Source organism: Eptesicus fuscus, chromosome 9 (assembly GCF_027574615.1).
Source record: "Eptesicus fuscus isolate TK198812 chromosome 9, DD_ASM_mEF_20220401, whole genome shotgun sequence".
In the NCBI taxonomy this organism is placed as follows: domain Eukaryota; kingdom Metazoa; phylum Chordata; class Mammalia; order Chiroptera; family Vespertilionidae; genus Eptesicus; species Eptesicus fuscus.
The window spans coordinates 88,656,836-88,665,321 of record NC_072481.1 but is presented as its reverse complement, the minus strand read 5'-3'; the positions used below and the strand labels follow the sequence as shown (position 1 = coordinate 88,665,321).

General features: G+C 52.7%; 1 protein-coding gene across 1 annotated transcript in view; it reads left to right on the top strand.

Annotated features, from left to right (window-relative positions):
* Positions 1-6,502: 6,502 nt before the first annotated feature.
* Positions 6,503-8,486, top strand: part of RREB1 (ras responsive element binding protein 1) — a 142,157-nt gene continuing 140,173 nt past the window's right edge. Inside the window, exon 1 of the mRNA XM_054721501.1 lies at positions 6,503-6,712. The gene's annotated coding sequence lies outside the window, so the exon portion shown is untranslated. The remainder of the gene's footprint in view (positions 6,713-8,486) is intronic.

Sequence of the window (8,486 nt, the reverse complement as noted above, 5' to 3'; positions counted from 1 at the left end):
CAAGGATGATCTCTCTACCATTTCTTCTCTGCCATAGACACACACACACACACACACACACACACACACACACACACACCTTCCTTCAAAAGCTGTTTCTGTCTCACATATTTGTATTCTCTCCCCTCTGGATCTGCATTCCTTCCTGGTTGACATAAATGGTCTGGGTGGTTTACCCATTCTAAAACCCCTTTCCAGACTCTGATATTCATAGGCACTGTTTCATAGATAAGTTTCAAGGCACTGTTGAGCAAGGAGCCAGAAAATCCTTTGTTGTGGGTGCTGTCCTGTGCATTGCAGGATATTAAGCAGTATCTCTGGCCTCAACCCATAGAGATACCAGTGGTACCATTTCCCCAACCTGTGACAACAAAAAAAACCCAAAAACGTCTCTAGACATTGCTGAACATCCCCCCGGGATGTTGAGAACCACTGGTGTAGACGTTAAGAGGGCTCTGGTAGATCATCTCTAGCTTACTGTGCTGGATACAGAGAATATCTGGCTACAACTTTAGAATATAGTCTGCACATATGGCACGTATCTTAGGTTGATGAGAAGGAGAGATGGTTAGAAAGCAAACTAGCAATATTTATCGCTGTACATTCACGTACCTTTCCAATTAAATCCTTGTTAAACAACTGCCTAGGCAACAGCGGCCCTTCTGCAGAACTCCAACCCAGAGCATTTTATTGGTATCAGTCAAGACAGTCAAGTAGGCATCGTTATTGGCAAACTAATTCTCAACTAACAACCTTTGGGGTCAGACTGCCTGGTGTGCTCAGCTCTGTGCACCAGCTGTATGATGTTGGGGCTCTGTTTCAGTTTCATCAGGTGTAGAATGGGGAAGACAATAGCACCTGCCAGATTGGAGGTGGAGTGGAGTTAGCAAGATAATACACATGAGGCTCTCAGAACAGTGCCTGGCACATAGTGGGTGTTCAATAAATGTTAGCTGCTATTATCCATGTTCTTGGTACTTTCCTTTCTGTCTCTTTTGTCACCTAACTTCTCACCAAGTATGTATGGCCTTCACTTCCTCTTCTTCCAGTCACCCTTTGACCCCTTGTTTTGTGGCCCCTGCCTTCCACTCTCAAATCAACTTACTTTCTTGGATCTGACCTTATTTTCAGCTACGTGCCTTGATTTATCTGTATTTGAACACTGCTAAACACCTTTCCCCTTGGCAGCCCCTACTTCCTTGACGGTTCTGCTTCTCTAGAGGAACACGAGAGAGCACCTGACACTCCTTCTTCTGCCACCTAATTGCAGGCATTTCCCTGGGTTCAACCTCTAGCTCTTCACTATCTATCCTCTCTGTCTCTCAGGCGTCCTCCAGGCCTTTTCCTGGGTCCAGTCTCCTCTCATCTTCAACACATCCACCCGCCTCTTCACACCATTCATGCCACTGGTAAATGGATCCACCACCCATCCAGATACCCAAACCTGGGACCAGAGAAGCAGTCTTCCTTCATTCTTCCTTGTTCTTCACAACCAATTGGGTCCAAGCCCAGTTGATTCCATCTCTAACATCTCCTACCTTTAGTCCCTCGGCCTATCCCAGTTTTCACTTTAATCCCCTAACTGTTATTGATCACTTCACCACTGCTGCAGTGGTTTACCTTCTTTTGGTGATTCACCTCTTGGTCAGTGCTCCAGAGGGCTTTTTTTTTCCTTTCTCTCGTATCAAATTGGCCAAATTTTTAATCTATGTCCTAATTATGTCTCAAATCAATCCATTCCTCTCTATCTCTACAACCCAGTGGCTTACTGGATCCTTATTGCTTCTTAGATGGACTATTTTAATTCCTAACTAGCCTTACTGTCTCACGTCCTTCAGACCCTTCTCCACAGTACCATGAGGGAGGCTCTGTCTGCCTTCCTTCGGAAGCCTTTTCAGGGCCTCGCTGTTGGATAAAATCCATGGCAGCTGCAAGGTGCACAGAGCTAGGTGGTCTGGCCCACTGGCTATTTTTCCAGCTTCATCCCTTGCTGCGTCCCCTCCTCCCTCTGTTCCAGCCACAGAGGTATTTGCAGTTCAGGGAACTGACCTTGTTTTACATCTCATGCCCTTGAGTTTACTATTCACTGCTCCGTCTGCCTGGAGGGCCCTGCACCCTCCTCTCTGCCTCTGGGATGCTTACACATCTCATGAGATTCAGCAGATGTGGCACTTCATCCAAGTGGCCTTTTCCAATGTCCACATTTTTTTTTCTTCTTAATTCTCTTCCATGGCAGAACTCTATGTTTTTCATATAGTTCAGGATCGCCTAGTCTGTCACCTTCCACCTCAATGGGCTCCAACCTCTGACTTTCTCATTTTGTCATTCATTCTCCGTCACCTGGCTAAGACCCAGGCGTTATCTTGGTCCTCATTTGTTCACACCCACATTCCCAGCCCACCAGTTGTTTTTCTGTCACTTCTTTCTCTGAGGTGGTTCTTGATCATCTATTCTCTATTCCCTCTACCTCCACCCTAGTTCAGGCCCTCATACCTAAGGTTTTCCATGAATGGTATTCAAAATTGTTTGTGGGATAGCCTCAGTTTGTTTACCTCTCAGTCTCATCATCGGTATATTTCTGTGTATATTACAATCCAGTCACACTGGAATCCTTAATGATCTCTGAATAGGACTCATGACTTGCTACAATCATGCTTTTGCACCTGCTGTTTCTAATCCCATTCTCCACCTACAAAATTACTAGTCCTTCTGTATGGATCAACTCCATTGCTTTCTCTTTCATGAAGCTTTCCCCAATTATTAGAAGTGACCTCTTTTCTCTGAACCCCTGAATTTTGTACCTACTTAATGATTCTTACATATGTTGTTGGTTTGCATTTCATGATTACTTCATGTACAGAGATTAGATTATGAGCTCTTTTAAGGCATGGGTTATAAATTATCCATTTTTGTATCACTTCTCCACTATAGAACTTAACACAACTTCACATATGTGTGTGTATATATATATAGCTTTATTGAGATACTAGAGGCCTGATGAACGAAATTTGTGCAAGGGGCTCGGCCCTCGCAGCCCCGGCTTCATCTGGAAGGTTGTTCTGCTGTCCGGTCTAATTAGCATATTATGTTTTTATTATTATAGGTAAATTACATATTCCCCCATTTAAAGTATACAATTCAATGGTTTTAATATATTAAGAGTTGTGCAGCCTTCACCACAATCAATTTTAGAGCACTTTTTGCTGTTGTTGTTAATCCTCACCTGAGGATATTTTTCCATTGATTTTTAGAGAGAATGGAAGGGAGGGGGAGCGACACAGAGGAGAGAAACATGGATGTGACAGAGACACACTGATTGATTGCCTCCAGCTTGAGCCTCGACCAGGGCGGAGATTGAATTTGCAACCCAGGTATGTGCCCTTCCATCACAGGGCTGATGATCTAACCACTGAGAAACCGGCCAGGGTGTTAGAGCACTTTTATCAGCCCGAACAAGAAACCTCGTACACATAAGCAGTCAATCCCCATTTCCCCCCAAACTCTCAGCCCTAGGCAAACGTCAATCTAATTTCTGTTCCTGTAGATTTACCTATTCTGGATATTTCATAGCAACAGAAACATAACATTTGTCCTTTTGGGTCTGGCTTATTTCAGTTAGCATATTTTCTAAGTTGATCCATGCTGCAGCATATAATGGTACTTTATTCCTTTTCATGGCTGAATATTATTCCATGCATGAGTGGACCACATTTTGTTTATCCATGCATCAGTTGATGAGCATTTGGGTTTCCACTTTCAGCTATTATGAATGCTGCTATGAATATTCAAGTACAAGTTCTCATGTGGACATATGTTTTCATTTCTTGTGTATCTACCTAAGAGTGGAATAGCTGGGTCATGAGTTAACTCAATGTTTAACATTTTGAGAACTGCCAAGCTGTTTCTAAAGGTGGCTGCACCATTTCACATTCCCACCAACAATGCGTGAGGGTTCCAGTTTCTCCACACCATCGCCAACACTTGTTATTATCTCTTTTTTTTTGTAGCCATCTAGTGGATGTGAAGTAGCATTTCACTGTGGTTTGATAAATATTAGATGTTTGATAAATATTTGTCAGATAAATGATATTTATGTATAACATGAACAAACAGACCTTTCAACAGGTCATTTGACTTGCAAGTTTATTAACTAGCTAGAAAAGATTTAACACAGGGCCCAGGATGATTATAATTCAATTTGTAAGTTATTTTTATACTGTTTTCTCTCTTCTTTAGTTGCTAGTGTTATCTATGTGACATTATAAAGGTGGTGATTTGTCATGAAAATTCATGTAGCTTTGCGGGTTTGAATGTATTTCACAGAATAAGCTAAATTACCACCAGAATTCCAACTTTTGATATTGTTCCTACTCAAACACCACCAATGAATGGGGAAACTAGGAAAGGCTAATTCCTGAATCCAAGACAGGGCAAATGAATAAAATAGCATTTCCCACATGGCCTTTCCTTTGCCTTCTCATTGGAACACATTACAACTTGGAAGCTCCATACACCATTTCTGTGGTGACTGTGTGAACTATTACTCTTGTTTAGAGACTTGCCTCCTCCTAGGCAGGCCTGTCTTCAAAAAAGCATTTGATAGTACACTTGGGTACATGGGCTGGGGGTAGGGAGAGACTTAGAAAAATGCAAGTGCTAAAACTTCTTTGGGTAGAGTTTTCCTCAGTAAACAGCAGACCATGGGAAACGTAACAGGTTCTGAAAACTTAATTTTGATGAATCTGGACGTTAAGAGAAACAGCCAGCTGAATCAGTTCCCTCTTGGGCAGTGGCTTAGCCTTCTTATCTCAAGTCAGAGGTAATGGTCCAACTACTTTTCCTTGGTTCTAGAGAGTTCTATCTTGGCCAAAACCCATCTATTTAGTCCAGGCCTAGACAGACGCTTCTGCCTGTAGTCCTGAAAACTAGAGTTCCACTTAACCCTGCAAATTAAAGGCTCATGATTGGGCTTAAAACTTTGTATGGTGTGCAGGTGTCCTCAGAGAAACTGCTGTGGTGGAGTCAGTAGTAAGTAGAGTAGCAAGCTTTCTGTATGTATAACATCATCTTGCCTGACTAGTCTCAAGTAATTCTACAGTAGTATTGTCTTCAACTAGTTAAGAGGCATATTTGTCTTTGGGATTTGGGGTTGTGGTGGTGTTTGTTTTCCACAACCAGTTACCCGGTTATCTGTCCGAAGCTGTTTCCAAAGGCTGAGAACAGGCCCTTTCAGAACCTGGGTAGGAAAAGTGTTAACCGTTGGAAACATGTCAGCTGCTTCATGGAGGAAGCACAGCCCAGGCCTGGTTTCCCCAGGCTCGGTGATAACTTGGGCTGCAGCAGCCAGGGCGAAGCTTGGCGGTGGGAACTGTGGAGATGGAGGGTGGCTCAGAGGAGGCCCCGGCTTTTCAGAGCTGAAACAGGAGCCCTCTGAGAGAAAGAGATATTGCATGTGGCTTCCCTGATGCCTCGGAGGGCTCAGCGGATGACACAGCATCAGCCGTTCCTCGGGGGGGTGGGGACACTGTGGCCGCCAGAAGCCTCTGCCCTCGTGGGCCCCTTGGGGGCCACAGCCATAGCGAAGCATCAGTCGCGGAGTGTGGTGAAGAAAAGGTGACAAGGGCCCAGTCAGCGTTCAGTTTGTTGGACGGAGAACACGCTCCCGGGTGGCAGCACCAGAGCTAGAGGGACCGCACCCTGGGAGAGAACAGCCTTCAGCCAGGGGCCGGGTGCAGCCACGGCTCCTCAATCTCCTGCCTAATCATCTACTCGCTCCACCTGGATGCGGAGCGAGGCTCCCGTGGGGAGAGAACCGCGCGGGTGGGACTCACCCTCTCCTTTACCTCCGAGACCCAGAGGGGCGGCGCCAGGTCCGGCACCTCGACCCCCACGCCACCCCCTGTGGCCTCCGAGGCGACCTGCTCTTGCCTCTTGGGCATTGCTGCCTTTCCCCCTCCTCTGTTCAAATCGTGAAAAAAGAAAAAAGAAAAACAAACAAAACACAAGGAGTGAAGTGATGGAAAACTGGAGGCGGAGAGTCGCCTGCGGTGAGGGGCCGGAGGGGAGGGGGCGAGGTGGTCCCCGAAGGTGGCTGGCCCGCGAGCGCCGAGATGACCGGGATCAGGCTCCCGTTCGGCGGCCGCAGAGACCTCGTCCCTGGGGCTGCCCGACCCACCCCCTGGCCCGGGGCGCCTTGGGAGGGCGTGGGGCAAACCTGGGGCTGCGGTGGGGGCAGGGGAGACTTCCCCTCCATCCCTCCCGGGATGGAAACTGCGTCCACGCCGCCGAAATCGGGGCGGAGGGGACGGGCGGGTACCGCGGTCCCTCCCACCCCCTAGCCGGAGCCGCCGCCGCGGCTGTTCAGTAACACGTCCCCAGGAGACTGGCAGGAGCAACACGTGATGTGTCTACTTATCAGGGTGAGAGGGGGAGAGCGAGGCTCCGAGCGTGCGGGCGAGGAAGCGGGGCGGGGGGCCGAGGCGGGGGCCGGGACGGCGGCTGGGGTGCCGGGGTCGCCAGCTCCTCGCCCACCTCCCTCCCAGCGGGAGAAGAGGAGGAGGGGAAGTGACTACGGAGTTGATGAACTTTGCACATCCAGAAACGCCATTTTGATTCCTTTTCCGGAACAAGTTTGCATCTCTCCTCGCTCTCTCCCCAAAGCCCACCGGTCCCCCACGGCATCATGCCCGGGAGCCCAGCGCCCTGCCCTGCCGTAAGTACGCGCCCGGGGTTCCGGCTCTCGGGACCCGGGTGGCAGCGAGATGTCTGGGGCTGAGAGGGAGCGACCTTCTGAAGAACTTTTGGGGATGGGGAGGGCGAAGTCTGCAGAGCGTGTGGTGGTTTTCAAACTCGCCGTTCCCCGGGGCCGAGGAGCCGGGCGCCCCGCGCAGCGCTACGTGCGCTCGGGGCGGCGGGGCCGGCCCGGGATGAGCCGGGCAGCCCTCTCCCCTCGGGCTGCGCGCCGGGCCGCTCCTCCTCCTCCTCCCCCTCCTCCTCCCCTTCCTCCGCTCCTTTCCCCTTCCCGAGCCGCCGGCTCTGCCAACCAGCTCCCAGCGCGAGCCGCCGCGGCCGCCGCAGCGCCCCGCCGCCGGGACCTGATGCGCATCCATATTAGCCGTCCGAGCGCTGGAATCCGGCTCGACCCGCGCCGCACCCACCGCCCCGTTTATTTTTAACCGGCACCGCGGGGACTCGGATGGTGCTCGCCCCGCCGGCCAGAAACATCTTCCCAGCGCGGCTCTCCATCTTCCGCCCTCGCTCCCCCGACATCCTCCCCCCCGTGTGGGAGGGGAAACTTTTCTCCTACATACTTTCGAGTCCCTCCCGGGCCGAGCTGCGCGGAGATGACGGCGCCCGCCCGCCGCCGCAAGGTATCCGGGGGTACCCGCCGAGGGTGCTGGCTCGGGGGTGCCCGCTCGGGGCCGCGCAGTGGGAGCATCTGCCGCGCCCTGCTTTGCGGACTTTGATCCTCCCTGGCAGACGGCGCCGGCCGGGAGGCGGCCGCGGGCAGCCCTGCGCCCTCGCCCGTTCCGGGCTCGCGGCTGGGGGGTCCCGCCGACCCCCGCCCGGGGGGGGGGGGGACCAGAGGAGGTGGGGGCCCGAGCTCTGTCCGCGTATTGTTCCCTTGCCCTTCCGCCGGCGGTGTACGTGTTTTCGTGGGAGCCCTCGGTGTGGAGCGGAGCCTGCATCGCGGTGGGGGGGGGGGGGGGGGGGGGGGCTCGGCGCCCGGCGCCGTCACGAGCACAGGAAGGAGGCCGGAGCATCCGAGGCGGGGCCGGCTGCCGGGGCCGCTTCGCCGCCCAGCTGTGGAGCGCGCTCGGAAACTTTTGTCCGCTGCCCGCTGGACCAATTTTTTTTTTTTTTTGCGAGTTCTGGGGCTTCCCTTCCTCCTCTCATCCGGGCCCCGCAACGCCCGGCCGGGGTGGGGAGGGGGGGGGGCGTCGAGAGGTTGGGGGGCCCAGTGCGCCCCCCCTCACCCGCAGCCTCGGGCTCAGCCCCCCGCGCCCCCTCCCCGTTCGCGGTCTCTTAGGAAACTGCGACCTTAATGGTTGCTAAGGAGCGGGGAGGTCCTTCCCGTCGCCGGCCCCCTCCCTGGGACGCGGCGTGTTTTCCGAGCCCGGACGAGGGTCGCGTCGAGGATGTGGTGACCGGCTCCCCCGCCGCTCACGGGGCCGGGCGAGGCGCGTGAGTGCGGGGCGAGGCGGCCGAGCCCACTCCTCGGCGGAGTTACTTTACTTTAACGGCGGGGCTGCGGGCGGGGGGGGGCGGGCGGGGGGGAGAGGAGGGCGCGGACCCCGGGGTCTCGGGGCCCCGCCGGCGGGCGGGCCGGTTGACAGGCGCCGCGTGCAGCTCGCGTCCAGCGGCCGCGGCGCATCCGTGATGGGTTATAAAAGAGGAGGAAAGTGTTTCTCCTTGCTCAGCACATTTGCCCTCCCTCGCTCCTCACTGGTTAGAAGATAGAACGTGAGCCCAGATCCGGACGAGCA